The sequence below is a fragment of the Carcharodon carcharias genome, chromosome 6 (assembly GCF_017639515.1).
Source record: "Carcharodon carcharias isolate sCarCar2 chromosome 6, sCarCar2.pri, whole genome shotgun sequence".
Classification (NCBI taxonomy): Eukaryota; Metazoa; Chordata; class Chondrichthyes; order Lamniformes; family Lamnidae; genus Carcharodon; species Carcharodon carcharias.
This window is the reverse complement of record NC_054472.1, coordinates 19112335-19130444: the sequence shown is the minus strand read 5'-3', so window position 1 is coordinate 19130444 and position 18110 is coordinate 19112335.

Genomic DNA, 18110 nt, shown 5'->3' with positions numbered 1-18110 from the left:
GCCTTGCCCCTAATCTAGTGTAAGGGCGTTCAAGCACAGTAAGATTTAATGAGGGACCAGTGAAACAGTACCACCCACATGGTGATGTAGAGAGTCATATGATAGTTGACTGTGTGTTGTAGAGTGCAGAAGGAGCCAGCGTGGAGACAGCACTCATGCATGGCTGTACCTTGGAGATGTATATAGTTATGAGTTACAAATAAAGAGTTTATATTCAGCCACACAAGTCTCCAGACCTCTTAGTGAAACACCAAACAACCTTTATGGCATGGTAGCAGAGAAGGGTGGACCCCAAAATCCCGAAAGCATGAGAAAGTAAATAAATTGCAATCTGACCTGTGAGAAGCGAGCCCGAAGTGAAGAGGCAGTTGGAGATCATCCAAAAAGAAGCTTAATTTCTGATGTGGAGGCTGAAAAACTCCACGGCCACATAGAGGCCCACTGTCAGACATGATCGAACACAGAGGTAGAGTCATAGGACCGAGCCAGATCACAAAAGGCTGAGCAAAATTCAAAAAAGGAACAGAAAGCTGAATGGCAGCAGGGGAATCCACTGTGCCAATGAAATGAAGAACATGAGTGGACTCAAAGTCAATGGGCCTGGCCAAATCACAAGAAGGGTGAGCAAAAAACAGTAAAATGTATAAAATTACCATTCAAAATAGGTAGCAATCAGGATCAGCACTAGCATACCAGGGTGCAGCTAGAAGAAAACTGTAGCAACGGGTCCACAGCCGGCGGCATAACACTGAGCTCAACTTGATGAAAAGAAATTCTTAAAACAGCAGCCACAGATAAAAAAATCTTTGATTACATTCTCTCAGCTTAAAAAACAAGTACAATGTCCAAAGGGCTTGCATGGAGATTTCCTGCTGAGTCATTTAGTTTAAAGAGTCAGGCCCACAACTGCTGTGGAAGCCCGCCACGGTATGATAGAGATAGAAAGGATAAAGAGAAGAGGAAGAAAACAGTTGCTATGGAGCCACCTTGAAGAAAAAAATATTAAAGTGATATTCACCTGTTATGAAAAACGGCCATGGACAGTAAATTAAAATTACCAGTCCAGTTTGAGCTAATGCAAGGGCCAAAGCAGGTCCAAAACTGGGCATCCTGGGGAAGAAAACTTTTAGGTTACATGAGCACACCAGAATTAAGTATGAGTCAGACGTAGTACATTTTTATGCTTGTTTGGTGTATTTGTGAGTGAAGTAATCCTAAGACATAAGGTATAGGTGAATCCCCAACCACATCTGGTGAGATATTAAAGCCTTTGACTAGTATTTTAAACTTCATGTTGTGGAGAGTGTAGACATTGAAGGAAGATCTAGAACACCCCAAATAAAACAACAAAGGGGCAAAGACACCCCAGAGCGAGGGAGGCAGGAAACCCCAGAGCAAGGCAAACAGGAGACCCCAGGCTCAGAGAGATAGGAGACTCCAGGCCAAGGGAGAAAATACTCAATCAAGACAAAATATGGTCACAGGCCATGTCAGCACAATGAAGTGCACAAGCTGAAGAGTTTAGTGTTGAAGAAAGATGAGGCTGATCAGATCTAAGCTCTGCAGTCCTGCTGCAGCTAGTTGTGAATGGTGGTGAACAATTAAACCACTCACTGGAGGAGGAGGCTCCACAAACATCCCCATCCTCAATGATGGAGGAGCCCAGCACAACAGTGCAAAAGGTAAGGCTGACGCAACAATCTTCAGCCAGAAGTGCCAAGTGGAAGATTCATCTCAGCCTTCTCCGTAAGTCGCCGGCATCACAGATGCCAGACTTCAGCCAATTCGATTCACTCCATATGATATCAAGAAATGGTTGAAGGCACCGACACTGTAAAGACTATGGGCCCTGACAATATTCCAGCAATAGTACTGAAAATTTGCACTCCAGAATTTGCCACACCCCTAGCCAAGCTGTACCAGTAAGTTACAACACTGGCATCTATCCAGCTATGTGGAAAATTGCCCAGGTATGTCCTGTACACAAAATGCAGGGCAAATCCAACCCGGCCAATTGCCGTTCCATCAGTCTACTCTCGATCATCAGTAAAGCAATTGAAGGGGTCATCAACAGTGCTATCAAGTGGCACTTGCTTAGAAATAACCTGCTCACTGACACCCAGTTTGGGTTCCGCCAGGGCCAGTCAGTTCCTGACCTCATTATAGCCTTGGTTCAAACACAGACAAAAGAGCTGAACTCCCAAAGAAAGGTGAGAGTGACTGCCCTTGACATCAAGGCAGCATTTGACTGTATGTGCCATCAAGGAGCCCTAGCAAAACTGGAGTCAATGGGAATCAGGTGGAAAACTCTCTGCTGGTTGGAGTCATACCTAGCACAAAGGAAGATGGTTGTGGTTGTTGGAGGTCAGTTATCTCAGCTCCAGGACATCACTGCAGGAGTTCCTCAGGGTAGTGTCCTTGGCCCAACCATCTTCAGCTACTTCATAATGACCTTCCTTCCATCATAAGTTCGGAAGAGGGGATGTTCGCTGATGATTGCACAATGTTCAGCGCCATTTGCGACTCCTCAGATACTGAAGCAATCCATGTGCAAATGCAACAAAATCTGGACAAAATCCAGGCTTGGGCTGACAAGTGGCAAGTAACATTCGCGCCAAACAAGTGTCAGGCAATGACCATCTCCAACAAGTTAGAATCTAACCACCGCCCCTTGACATTACCATCACTGAATCCCCCACTATCAACATCCTGGGGGTTACCATTGACCAGCAACTGAACTGGGCTAGTCATATAAATACTGTGGCTACAAGAGCAGGTCAGAGGCTAGGAATCATGTGACAAGTAACTCACCTCATGACTCCCCAAAGACTGCTCGTCGTCTACAAGGCACAAGTCAGGAATGTGATGGAATACTCCCCACTTGGCTGGATAAGTGCAGCTCCCACAACACTCAAGAAGCTCAACACCATCCAAGAGAAAACAGCCGGCTTGATTAGCACCACACCCACAAACATTCACTCCCTCCACCTCCGACGCACAGTAGCAGCAGTGTGTACCACCTACAAGATGCAATACAGGGATTCACCAAGGGTCCTTAAACAACACCTTCCAAACCCACGATTGCTACCATCTAGAAAGACAAGGGTAGCAGATAGATGGGAACACCACCACCTGGAAATTACCCTCCAAGTCACTCACCGTCTTGACTTTGAAATACATCACTGTTCCTTCACTGTCGCTGGGTCAAAATCCTGGAACTCCCTTTCTAACAGCACTGTGGGTGTAGCTACACCAAATGGACTGCAGCAGTTCAAGAAGGCCACTCACCATTTTATCAAGGGCAACTAGGGATGGGCAATAAATGCTGGCCCAGCCAGCGAAGCCCACATCCCATGAATGAATAAAAAACAATAAGTAAAAATAAAAATACACAGCCCAAAGGCTTAAAAATAGAGCTTTTTGAAAATGCTGACACATTACCCAAACTGCAACAGTAGGTGATAGTACAGAGCGAGCAGCTGGCTGTGAATTAAGGAAGCTATCTGAGATAGCCCAAAAGAAACAAATGTGCAAAAAGAAAATGAAGCTCTTCCACAGGAAAATGTCTGTATTAAAGCTGAGTTGGAAGAACTGAACCAGAAGTACAGCCAGGCACAACAGCAGGTAGAAAAGGTACTCGATGAAGTCACTGCATTGAAAGTGTCTTTGATGAATCAATATGTGGCCCTGGAAAAACACAAGGAGCTAAAAAGATGTTTAATACTACTTCAGTCAAGGCTGCATTAGAACTATCAGTACTGACAAAGCAATGCACTGAAGCACAGTGTGTGTTGGCAAGAGGTCAACCAGAAAATACACAGCTGAAAGAACAGCTAATCATCCTTCAAGATCAAATGCAAAAGGGGTACATAGCTCTTCAGCAGCACAAAGAAGTGAATACTGTTTTGAACAGCAGGACAAAATCGAGGAGACTGTTGAATCACAAAAAATCTCAAGACTCAATTGAGCTTCATAAAAAAAAGGAAAACCTGTTAAAGGAATTTCACACACACACAAGGATCCCTCAGGCCAAAGTTTGTTTCTCTGGAAAATTACGAAGAGAAGCAAATTTAATTTAATGCCACTCTGAATGAGCTGAAGAACCAGTTGGCAGAGAAGGCTCGGCAATGTTCCATATTCCAGGAGGAAAGAGGTACAAGAAAGAGACTGAAGAGCTGAAGGACCAGCTAAATGGAAAAGAGGAAGCAATGAAAGGAAAAACCATAGAACTTTCCAAACTGTTAGCAGAAAATGATGCCATGAGTAGCACAATTACAGAACTGAAAAAAGATGAGATTTTGCCGGAGATAAACCCATCTAACAGTGAAACCAAAATGAAGGACAAGGTCAAAGGTCTGCTGCAGGTGAAGAAAGAAAAGACAGAAATAAGATTGGAAAGTGCAAATCTGACACTGAAGCTCAAGGAACTAAAAGGAAAAGCATTGGATGCCTTGAACCTACTGAGAACCATTGAGTTGTTAAAGAATGACATGGCTGGGCTGAAAATCAACAATATAGAATAACAAGAAAGGTTTGACCAACTGCAAGTGAAAGTAGGATCTCTCACAAAGGAGGGTGAAAAGTCTCAAAAACAATTAGTAGAAGTAAAATTAAAGAATGTGAGCTTGAAGGAAAGCACACAGGAATTAAGCTTTGCTAAGGAAAAACTGTTCAGTGCCGAGAACCAACTTTCAGGTACAAAAGATGAGTTTGCTGATGAAAGAGTAGAACCAGATGAAATTCAAGTATCAGAAGTATCCATTAAAGATCATGAAAAATGGCTGGTACAGGAATAGGAATTACTGATGAATCAGAACAATTGAATGCAGAAATAACAACCATAGCTGATGGAAAAATTGTTTGGGAGTACAGAACTTGAGTATTGGTGATAAAAGAGCCGTGTCTAAGCTTTGCATCTTGCACTCATCAGAATACCAATATAAAGGGGAAAACAACAATTTATACAGTACACGAAGAGAGTGATGATTGATTAGCAAGTGGCATTGCCATGGAGAAAGCGCCATTGATGTTAACTAACAGTTAACTGCGAAGCATTGTTTGAAATTTAAACCAGGCAGTTTGACCCTGATTGGTCAAGGCATTGTCCTGAGGAATGAATCAGTGAATGGCTGTCACGTATTTTGACTAGTTGAAGCAGGCACAATATATGTACATGTTCTTGCTGTCTGCAAAGAACAGGGACCCCTGTATTAATATATATAGCTTCCAGTATGTGCAAATGCGCCACATTGCAAGCCCGACTGACAATATTAAATTGGTTGTCAGCATAATTTTAATATATTGCAGACATTGGGCACATTCTTAGCATATTAGATGTGACTTCAGGATGGTATGTTGCCTCCCTGGTGCCAGGGTCAAGGATGTCACTGAAAGACTGCAGGGCATTCTAAAGGGAGAGGGCAAACAGACAGAGATCATGGTAGATATTGGTACCAATGGCATAGGTAGAAGGAGAGATGAGGTCCTGCAAGCAGAATTTAGGGAGCTAGGAAACAGATTAAAAAACAGCACCTCAAAGGTAGTAATCTCTGGATTACTTCCGGTGCCACGCACTAGTGAATATAGACATAGGAGGTTATTCCAGATGAATGCGTGGCTGGAGAGATGGTGCAGGAGGGAGGGCTTTAGATTTCTGGGACAGTGGGACCGTTTCTGGAGGTGTTGGGACCTGTATAAGGTGGACAGGTTGCACCTGAACCGGAATGCGGGGAGGTTTGCTTGTACTGTTGGGGAAGGTTTAAACTAACTTGGCAGTGGGATGGTATCCCAAGAGGAGTTTCAGTAGGGGGAGATGCACAGCCAAAATTAGAAGAGAGAGCAAGTGGGTCTGGAAGGCATAGAATTTATAGGCCAGTTAAGGCACAACCTATGTGTTCTATTGTACTATTGTCGTTGACATCTTTTGATGATCTACTTCTATCACTGCTTGTTTGTCCCTACAACCACACACACCCCACCACCCCGCCCCTCCACCTCTCTGTCTCTCTATCTCTCCGGCCCCCACACACACACCTTAAACCAGCTTATATTTCAGCTCTTTCCTGGACTCGAACTCAAGTTCTGTCGAAGGGTCATGAGGACTCGAAACGTCAACTCTTTTCTTCTCCGCCGATGCTGCCAGACCTGCTGAGTTTTTCCAGGTAATTCTGTTTTTGTTTTGGATTTCCAGCATCTGCAGTTTTTTTTTTTGTTTTTATTTTTTTTTGTTTTTATTAAGGCACAAGGGAGTTTGGCAAGGTTGGATGGTATTTATTTTAATGCAAGAAATCTGACGAATAAGGCAGATGAGTCGAGGGCACAAATTAACATATGGAAGTATGATGTCATTGCTGTCACAGAGACATGGTTGAGAGAGGGGCAGGATTGGCAGCTCATTATTCCAGGATATAGGGTCTTCAGGCGAGACAGGGAAGAAGGAAAAAGAGGAGGTGGTATCGCAATATTAATCAAGCAATCAATTACAGCAGTAAGGAGGGATGACAGCTTAGAAGGCTTCTCAAATGAAACATATGGGTAGAACTGAAAACAAAAAAGGAGCAATCACATTGCTGGGAGTGTACTATGGGCCCCCAAACAGTGAGAGAGAAATAGAAGAGTAGATATGTAGGCAAATTTCAGCGAAGTGTAAATATAATCGGGTAGTAATAGTGGGGGATTTCAACTTCCCCAACATTAACTGGGTTAGTCATAGTGCGATAGGTATAGAGGGAGTGGAATTCTTAAAATGCATCCAGGAGAGCTTTTTAAGCCAGTATGTAGAAGGTCTGACAAGACAAGGGGGCAGTCCTGGACTTAATTTTAGGGAATGAAGCCAAGCAAGTGGTAGAGGTACCAGTGGGGGAACATGTACTTATTTTGCAGATAGTGATCATAACTCCATTAGATTCAAGGTTGTTATGGAAAAGGACCAGGATGGGCCAGGAATTAGAGTTCTAAATTGGGGGAAGGCCGATTTTAATACAATCAGATATGATTTGGCCAGAGTGAACTGGGAGCAGCTACTTTTAGGTAAATCTGTATCAAAGCAGTGGGACTCATTCAAGAAGGAAATAGGGAGAGTACAGGGCCAACAAATTCCAGTAAAGACAAAGGGTGGGACCAACAAATCCAGGGAACCCTGGATGTCGAACCCTGGATAGACAGGATTGGATATATTGGATAAAGAGAAAAAGGGAGGCTTATGGCGGACACCGAGGGCTCAAAACAGTGGAAGCCCTAGAGGAGTATAGAATGTGTATGGGGGATCTCAAAAAGGAGATTAGGAGAGCAAAAAGAGAGCATGAAAAGACATTGGCAGGTAAAATAAAGGAAAATCCAAAGTTATTTTACAAGTACAATAAGATTAAGAGGTTAACTAGGGAAAGAATAGGGCCCATTAAGGACCATAGTGGTAATTTGTGTGTGGAGCCGGCAGATGTAGGTAGGGTTCTAAATGAATACTTTGTGTCGGTGTTCACAAGTAAGAGGGACGATGCGGGTATGGGAATCAGGCAGAAGGGCTGTGATATAATTGAAGAAGTTAGCATAGAAAGGGAGGAGGTTCTAAGTGGCCTGGCAGGCTCACCTCGCCACGAGATACGACATGCTTCACCATCATGCATATATAATGAGCTGAAAAGCAGACGATCCGGCACTGAAACCTGCCTCACGGGCTGGCAGGAAAGGTGCCGCTTTTCACGCCCGCCGCTGCACTTAGTCTCCAGGGCAGAAAGTTTCACCCATAATCTTGAAAACTGGATTTTGGCACTGGTTTGTGATATGTCTAATGCTATGTGAACCAGACCATGTATTAATGACATTTTCTGTAATTATTAATTACAGAACTTTAATTAGTCACACACCTAGTCAAATAAAGAAGTTATTAGTACATTAATCAGTAGTTGTGACAGTTTCCTTAAGTGGCTCAGTTCCTGTAGGACAATTCCCAAACCAGTGTCACATATAAAATCTCAGCTGTAATGGTAAATCTGAACCTACGTCCCAATGGACAGAGTGCAAAATTAGATTCTCTAGAAAAGAGAAGGCTGATGGGGGTGACACTATAAAGGTCTTTATAATTATGGAGAAGCTCAATAGAACAGACATAGAGAAGACGTTTCCACTTCTGGGGGAGACCAAAGTTACAGGACATGTTATGAGATAAGCATTAATAAACCTAATAAGAAATGCAGGATAAACTTCTTTGCCCGACGGGCAGGATTTTCTCTTTGTCGGGTGGGCGAGGCTGGTGGACCCGGGGGTGGGCGTGAAAGGGTCCATCGCCCGCGATTGGGCCCCAACCGTGATTTCACGCTGGCCGGCCAGTTAATGGCCTCAGCGCTGCCGGGGTGGGAGGGCCCAAAATGAAAGAAGAAAGATTTCACAAATAATATAAACATGTCCCCACAGTCACATGAAGAGGGACATGTGAAAAATGAGTTCAAAAAAAATTTTTTTTAAAAATTTACTGTTGGAAACCTCATCCCGCCCATGGATGAGGTTTCGCAAAAAATGCAAAGGCCACCTGGCCTATTCGCCCACCCGCCAACCGCAAGGTTGGACGGGTGGTGAAATGTTCTACTTCATTAGTTGCTTAAGGGCCTTAATAGGCCTCTTAATTATCGGCGGGTGCAATGCCGCCTCTCGTGTGCGCCCACCAACCGAAATATCGCGCGAGTGCACAATGACGTCAGGACGCTCGCCCGACATCATCGTGCGCTATTTCACACTCAGGCATGCTGGGCACGTGCCCACACGCTGAGCTGAAAATCCTGGCCAATGAGTGTGATTCTGCTATCACATGGAGTAGTTAAGGCAAATAGCACAGGTGCCTTTAAATCAAAGTTAGGTAAGTGCATCAGGGGAAAAAGGATAGAGGATATGCTGATTTGGTTAGAGGAAATAGGGTAGGAAGAGATCTATGTGGGACATAAACACTGGCATAGACCAATGGGCTGAATGGCCTGTTTCTGTGCTGTAAATTCTATGTAATGAGTTTGCCTTGGATATTCTGAGGTTCAGCAGCGCTGGTCATCTGTAAGCAATCCCTGCAGCCCAATGCAGTCCAGTATCTAATCATACAACAGTGTAACCTGGGTTCTGTGATCTGTGTGTATCATCAAGGGAAAGGATTTCTCCTTATTTCCTGGGGGAGGGATCAGCATGGAATCCCCTGAGAAGCAATATCAATAACAGTTTTAGCCATTTCCACTGTTTCTCCAGTGCTTTTGCTGAAGTTATGGAAGCTGATCTGGAATATCCCTGTGGAAATTCCAGGTAAACACATATCCACATAATGGGATGGGGCCAGATATAAATTGCTAAGCTGCTTTATTCAGCAAATGAAGTGATGAGTGATGGTGAAAATCAAAACTGGCTTCAATGACTTGTTACAACCTCCGTGGAGACCTATAACATTTTATGAAGAGATTCGAACTTCCAGTTAATAGTTAAAAGATGACATAATAAGATTTCATGTTTTAAGACTTTTATTGTAACAAGTAACTAAAAATACTATTGACTTAACATATATTCCTTTTGCAGGAAACTTATACTTTAAACTAGAGAGGAATATTCTGCTTTTATGCTTATCACACATCAAACTCTCAGAAGAATTACAGTCCCTTTAGCAAACAGTCTGTAGTTGCTCCCAGTTTCCAATGGGCTCCCATATCCCCATTTCACTGCGTAGTAAGTTCAAGGGACCATCTCCAGGTATTTTCCTCAAATTAAATATAATAATCTTGTAAACTTCATAATTGTATTAAAATGCCAAGCCTCTAATGAATAAACCACTTGCTAGCTGATTCATGTAACTTTTCCATAGCAGCCCTCTGGCTCTGACCAGCTCTGAGCTTTAAGGTGCCAGTAAACTGGGCTCCCTGCCTGTACCTAATCGGATTAGCTGACCTTGAACATGAGATTTTCTTTCCTTCTTAATTATAACCATGGTAAATGCATGGTTCTTTCTCTCAAACATTTTACCCGTGCAGTGATTTGCCAGTGGACCTGTGAATAAAATTGGCCATCCCAAGAGTGGATTTTTTGTCTTCATGGGCAGATTGGCCTCAAAAAAAAAGGTCATCACAATAATCATAAGTCTGAATATTCAGATTAACCCTGAGATGAGATAATGAAGTAACTGTTGCCCTTAGTCATTCAGTAAATACATCTTCAAAGCCAGACTCATTAACATCTCAAGTCCTCCTCCATTCAACAAATCCTGACTTCTTGAGCATCCACAATTTTAATCGCTGCACAGTTGGTGGCCATGCCTTCAGTTGCCGAGGCCCTAAGCTTTGGAGCTCCCTCCATAAACCTCTCTGACTCTCTAGCTTGTTTTCCTTCTTTAAGACATTCTTTAAAATCTGTGTCTTTGACCAAGCTTTTGCTCATCAGTCGTAAAGTCTCTTCCCATGGCTCGGTGTCAAACCTTGTTTTATAACACTCCTGTGAAGCGCTTTGAAACGTTTTATTATTTTAAGGTGCTATAAAACTGCAAGTTGTTTTTGTTTGATAAGCCAACTGGCACTGTTCATTTGTACCTAACTTTGAATCTTGTATTGGTGTGAGTCCACAGCTACATAGTGCCGGTCAGGGTCATGGTTCTGGATTCAGCATGTTATCAACAGGGAGACTGCAAATCCCACGGTGCAGGTAAATCCAAGACTAACCCCTGACACTTCAACTCTAACAGCTCTGTTTTCTCCTAATGTAGAAGGTGGCCCCTTCCCAGTTTACACTCTGTTCCAGCTGCTCACCAGCTCTAAGCCAAGGTCCTAGTCTCTCAACCAAGTATGTTGTTTCCAAGCAACTTCTCTCTGTCGAGACCTGACCTCTTTTCACTCACCCTATGGGTCCATGCTTCAGGTTTCCAAAAAGTTAAAGAAGAAAATAACCTGTATTTATACAGTGCCTGTTTTGTCCTTAGGACATCACAGAATGCTTCCTATTAATTGAACCACCTTTTCCATCTAGTCATAATTGTTATGTAGTCAAATGTAGCAGTCCATTGGAAAACAACTGTGAGACAAATGTCCAGTTAGTTTGTTTTAGTGATGTTACTTAGTGGGTAAAATGTTGGTCAGGACAACTCTGCTGGTCTTCAGATGAAGACGTACCCACTGGTACTAGCAGACAACAGCTTGGTGTAACATCTCACCTAAAAATCAGTATCTCCAACAATACAGCACTTATCAGTACTGCACTGAAATGTCAGCCTAAATGATATGCTCCTTTCCTCAAGTGAGACTTGAACCACAACCTTCTAGCTCAGAGGCAGCAATGATACCCCCTGAACTAAGAAGACTAACCCAATCATTCAGCACCACAATTGTGAGTAAGAAGCATACAGAAACAGCAAGAGACAGACAGAAGAGTCATGGAAAGATTCAGAGTAAGATACTTGGAAAAAGAACTGGAGATAGTAACAGAGCCAACAATGAGAGAAAGTGCATAGAAGAGGGCAAACTGAAAAAAAGGATTAAAAATGAAGAGAAGGGCACAGGGGATGATTTTGACCCTACTTGCCTGGTGGAAAAAGAATGTGCTGAGTTACAGCCCTGGAGTTGAACCCTGCTGTTTTCCAAACACTTCCACATCCTCCTAGTTCCTGACCCCTGTCTCTGACTCCCATTTCTCATTTACATGAGGACATCTTGCTGGAATTGCAGCTGCCCAGCCTTGGTTTAGTTTTGGCTTAGTCTTCCCTGTTCCGTCATTCCAGCTCCACTGAAATGAGCTCCAAGGCCCTCTTGGCTCCTCATTCAGTCACAGGGAATGCAACTAGTACCATTTGCACATCTAAAAAATGTGGGGGAGGGGCCTAAATTTCTGTAGCCTAAATATCCTGAATAAAGTGTAAAAACTGAGCTTTTGTGTTTGTATACTACGCTCTAATTGCATTCACATACCTGAGTGCTTGTTCTATTCCATCTGACATCCTGGATCTTTATTTTATGCAAATATTTTACCAAGTCATTGGAATAACTACCTTAACATTTATTGGCTTAACTAGTTCTTATTACCAAGTCCCAATCTGGGACTTGATGGCCAAGGGAGGTACGTTCATAACATGGCCAAACAGGTTGATTATCAACCTGCAGGTCCTTCCGATACACCTATGACAGCCAGTAAGAGTGGGAGAATCTCCCAGTCAGCCAGAGCATTTCGAAGGCAACAGCAAGCTACTGCAGTACCATAAAGCATAACCATGGCCCAACACATGGAAATCCATAGATAAAAGCAAAATACTGTGGACGCTGGAAATCTGAAACAAAAACAAAAATAGCTGGAAAAACTCAGTTAGTCTGACAGCATCTGCGGAGAGGGATACAATTAATGTTTCGAGTCCATAAGACTCTTCATCATGGAAATCCATGGTTGCCAACACCCTCTTAGGGCATGAGAGAGAGAGCTCTTATTATAAGATGCTCCTAAAGTTATTTTATAAAGCTTTAGCGATCTTCATATTTTCACCATTTTAAGAGATTAACATACCATTGGATGTTCCCCTATCTTTCAGTAGTTGTTTTCATGTCAACAATTTTTAAAAAGCACTTACATGCTAAAGACTGTTCAATTAAATCTGTTAGCTGAGGGAGTAAAATATTTAGAACTATTTGTCTGTTGATTAAATGTGAATGGTTTACTTATTTAAAATGTTTTAGAGGATCGTTTTCCTCATCAAGATGAAGGATGGGATTGTTGAGGATGTTAAACATTGTCTTACTCTTCGTATCCAGTTTCAGCACCAATTCCGCCCCAATGGGACTCAAAGTATTAGTGGCTTTCTCAGGTCGTGACTGTTTGGCATTCCTTAACTCCCATAATAGTTGTCATTGCAATGGGTTCAATTGCCCAGCTTTCCCTTGTCATTTGTGCCTCTGCACGACTGTGAGGTTTTAGCCCTCAGCAAAGGATGAACAGGCTGGATCTCTCTTCTATTGAAAAGAGAAGGCTGAGGGGTGACCTATTGGAGGTCATTAACATTCTGGAAAGGTTTTGATAGATAGATACAGAGAGAGTGTTTCCAATTGTAAGGAAGAGTTAAACTAGAGCCCATCAATATAGGGTAGTCAACAAGAAAACCAACAGGGAATTCAGAAGAAATTACGTTACCCGGAGAGCGTGAGACTGTGGAACTGGCTCCCACAGAGCATGGATGGGGTGAATGGCATAGGTGCATTTAAGGAGAAGCTAGATAAACATATGAGGGAGAAAGGATTAGAGGAATATGCTGATAGTAAAATGGAGAGGGATTGGGAGGAGGTTCCAGTGGAGCTTAACACCACCATGGACTGGTTGGGGCAAATGGCCTGATTATTTGCTGTCTATTCTATGCAGAGGTGTGTAAATAATAATGTGTTGGGGGAGAATTCTGCCTCTTGCCATTCCATTTTATCCATTGAGTTTGTAAACCCTGAATGTAGCAGCAGTTCTATAAAGACAACCATTGGAAGAGGCTTGTATACATGGAAGACTGAACTGTCTGGTTGTGACAGGATCAATTATGGTAGTAAGGAACCTAATTGTGAAGAGGCTGTTAAGAGAGGGCAGCCACTCCTAGAACCAAACATATGAATTTTGCATGAAAGACTGCTGTCTAAATATAGTTCCTCTGTCCACTATTAATGATAGTGCACTGGAAATAATGAAGCCACCAGGCAGGATGTGGCATTAAATTCGAGCCTGATCACTTAGTAAGTTAAGGATTTGTGGCTGAAAGCATATGAATTAGGATGGTCCTTGGAATATAAGGCAATGTTAATCACAGGCAGAGAATGATTCACTCGATTATAAATCAATAAACTCTCCTTGTTTTTCACTTGCTACTTTGTCTATCATTTTATTCTCAAGGTAAAATATACACTTTTAGCTGCTCTTAATTTCTGTGGCCACAAAATTGGCCTCCACAGTGCATAAGACACTCTATGGGTGTCATTTTTGTATCCACAGCCCATGCCAAATGTCATCTTGATGAAGGTCTTCATACGGGCATTAGGAGTGTGCGCTGGAGGTATATAAGTTAGGTAGATCGGGATGTCAGCCAGTGTGTAACACTGATCTGAGCGCTGCCATTTTGGGTCTTGCTGTTCTAGCTAATGCCCTCTCTTAACCTCACACAGCTGAACATATGTTCAACAACAGGAAGGACCCTCACCTGTGCTATTTAAAAGAACCATCAATAACTTGAAGGTTAGTTGCTGGTTATTTACCACTGGCTTGAGTTTGTGGAAATGCTGGGTGTTTGAGGAGCTAGTTACAGCTATGAAGTCTGAAGCGATTGATGTTGCACATGGGGAAGGCGATGGTTGTGGCATCAAGGGTTCTGGTCAGGCTGTCAGCACAACCTTTACTTCCATAAATGGGTGCTGTAGTTGCAATACCCCTTGAGCTGCAGCATGAGAGGGAGATGGAGCACAGGCAGCAAATAAGAGAACAAGTTGCTTACAGAGGGGTAGAGAGGGAAAGTAATTTTTGCAGGAGACCATGTCTACCTAGGGTCTTCTCTATGAAGATGCAGGTGGAGCATGTGTATGGCTTTGCCAGGATGGTGGGCTTTTGCATGAAGAAAAGTGTCATTAAGTGCACACATAACGTTGCGAGAGCTGCATCGCAATACTGAGGTGTATAACAACTGCAAACGTTATCGATCTCTAAATGTGGAGCTGATGTGTGACCATGTTTAGAATATCATGCAGGTGGATGCCCACTATCCTGGCAACAGTCATGATGTTTTCATTCTCTGCCAGTCCGCTGTTCCCTCAAACTTTTAGGCAACCATGTCAAACCAAAGGATGGTTGTTGGGTGACAAGGGCCAACCACTCTACACATGACTCAAGACTTCCCTCTGCAACCCAACCACACGTGGCCATCATGTGTGCATTGAGAGCCTGCTGCCATGAGAAGCATTATCGAGCAGGCCAATGGGTGCTGCAACAATGACTCTGGAGGAGTCCCTCAGTATTCATCTTTGGTTCTTTTGCCAATCACCTTAAATCGGTGACCTTTCTGCCAATGGGAACAGTTTCTCCCTATCTATTGTGTCCAGGCCCCTCAAGATTTTGAACACCTGTACCAAATCTCCTCTCAACCTTCTCTTCTCCAAGGAGAACAGCCCCAGCCTCTCCGATCTATCCACGTAACTGAAGTCTCTCATCCCAGGAACCATTCTCGTAAATCTTTTCTGCACCCTCTCGAATGCTTTCACATCCTTCCAATTTAGTCCCGCACCCAAGCATTTTTCCTAGAACCTCGCACGTTATTCTTCTTCCATTGCAAATTAGTCCTCATCTTTAAATCAAACGTTATGGGTTCAAACACCACTCCAGGATTTTAGCACATGATCAAAGTTGAAACTCCTATGTCATACTGAGGGGCTGCTACTTTGTCCGAGATTCATTTTGTCACTGTCGCATTAAAACATTGTAACATCTGAGTATTCAGGGGAATATAAAAGGTCTCGTGGCACAAACAGAAGAACATAGGACCCCTAAGATCTCAGTTGATATTCATCCAGCTAACACCATCAAAGGAAAGTAAACGGGCATTTTTAAGACTCGCTGGTCAAGATTTTCACTCAGCGTGCGGGTGCTCGCCCAACACACACAAGCATGAAATAGCGTGCGATGACATTGGGCGAGTGTCCGGACGTCATTGCACACCCGCGCGATATTTCAGTTGTTATGTAATGTCGCCCGCCGACAACTAAGAGGGCTGTTAAGCCCATTAATTAATTCCTTCGTTAGTTCACTTTTTCTCTGACCATCCAACATTACAGTTGGTGGGCGGGCGAAAAGGCCAAACAGCCTTTGCATTTTTTTGCGAAACCCCCACCCCGCACCTCGCCTGCCACATCCTGCCAGCGCTGAGGCTCTGAGGGTGACTTTTGTGCTGGCTGACCATTAACTGGCCAGCCAGCGTGAAATCACAGTCAGGGCCCGATCGCGGGCGACGGGTGGTTTCGCAGCCTCTCCAGGGTCTGTCCGCCACCCTGCCTGATGAGGTTAAAATCCCTGCCTGCTGTTGTAGAACTTTGCAGCGTTCAAATTGTCTGCTGTATTTGCCTAAAATAAACCACAATGATTCAAATTCCTTTGCTGGGAAGCATTTTGACCATTCTGAGGAAATGTAAGTTATTATAGAAATGCAAGTTCTTGCTTCCTCCTTTCCAGGCCTGGCGTAGTGTCAGTGATTACATGGACCTTGCATTATATGCTATCTAGAGAGGGGAGACCCTTCAGAAAGAGGGCCAGGAAAGACAGCCTGAAGCCTTATCACAGGAGAAGAACATAGACAAAACGAGCAGTTTGGTATGGAAGTCAGTGAGGGACAAACCTTTTACCTGTAATTGTCTCCCAGTATGAACTGTTCACTAGGGCTGAATTTTACCAGCCATCCAGGGAAAGGCTGGGAGGCAGGAAAGCTGGCAATATGGCACTGGAAGGCAGTGGGTGGCTTGCCCATCGTCCTCCTGCTGCCGTGCCACATTGTCAGCAGTCGGAAAGGTGGCAGACAGTCCGCTTGCCCAGAACCCAATTGAATTACTTGAGTGGTCAACTAAGAACCTCTTCCTGCCTCTGTTGGCTTTATACAAAATGCAGCACCAGGTTCCATTAACCACTAAAAAGGGATTGTCTTGGACCATGGCCACTAATGAAAAACTTGGCCCAAGTTCTTTGCTGTAATACAATAGCCCCATGAATGATATGCTCTTGACTCCAAAATATTTGCCTTTCTCCCACTGCCTGCTACATTAATTTGTTGCTGCTGATAACAAAAGTTGTTTTGGGGGGAGGTGGGGGTGGTGCGGAGGAAGTGGTGTGGGGAGGTGCTGTGTGGGGGTATGTGGGTAGAGAGAGGGTTAGAAACTGCTGTTTCACATTTCGCCAAATCATAGACCTTAGGCCCATGATTTTATATCTGTTCTAAAGAGCGGGAGTGAATGTTAATCCCTGCACTGACAATACAGGAAGTATTCCCTCAGCCTTTGTCCATATGCCAATATTAACAGCCCAAAATCAATTATTTTGATTCACAAATCATTACAAGCAGCAATACAGGTTAACAAGGCCATAAAAAGTTTAACCAAAACACTGGGTTAATTTCTAGACGAACAGAATTGAAAGCAGAGAAGGTATGTTAAACCTGTAAAGATTCTTGGTTGGGCCACAATTAGAGTACAGCACACAGTCCTGATCTCATTACAATAAGAGTAACGGGGCACTGGAGAAGATGGAAAAGCGATATGTAACAACAATACTAGAGCGAAGAGGATCCACTTGCAGGAAAGACTGAACAGGTTGGAACTCTCCTCAAGAAAAGAGAAAAACTGAGGGATGACAAGCTCTTTAAAATTATGAAGGTTCATTATAACCTAATGAAATAGGTTATGCTGATAAGATTAGATTAAGTAGGATGGGCGAATAATTGAATAGAGCTTTAACACCATCAGAGACTATTTGGGCTGAATGGCCTGTTTCTATGCTCCAAACTCTATGTAATTTTTTCACACCACATTTTGTTAAAGTTGCCATAGGACATCCTGATATGCTTTTTTTGCACAGATATGTGGAGATTGGGGATAAGATGTGAGCCCATGCTGGCTTGACCTGGCTTCTGGCAGCTGACAGGTAGAGATTAACATTCACCTGAGCTTTCCCTTGAATTAGTGAGCACTGTACACAAAGCCTAGAGAGTTTATCATTTCTAGCATTATATGTCTGTTTCATTATCATGAGCGACTGCTATTATGGGATATATCATCGCTATATTAACACTGACAACATTATGTTGTGTAATGCTCACTGTACATTCCCTTCTGGCAGTACAATAATCAACTTGTAACATCTACTTCAGTGAAATATTTAAAATAGCTGCAAGCCTCCCAGAATAAATATCTTTTGGCTTCAAAGTCTGCATGACAGTATAATCCAAAATGCTGAAAAGGGCACTGTCAGTTCCCTTGAGGAGCTTTTGTCTGTGCATCCTCATTGCAGCAGGTGCTAAACTGTTGTAGCTCATTATAAGATGCTTAATTTGGGAAGCCTCAAGGAGTTTAGGCCTGAGAGTGACTTGCCGCACACTGCAACAACTCCACATCTAACAG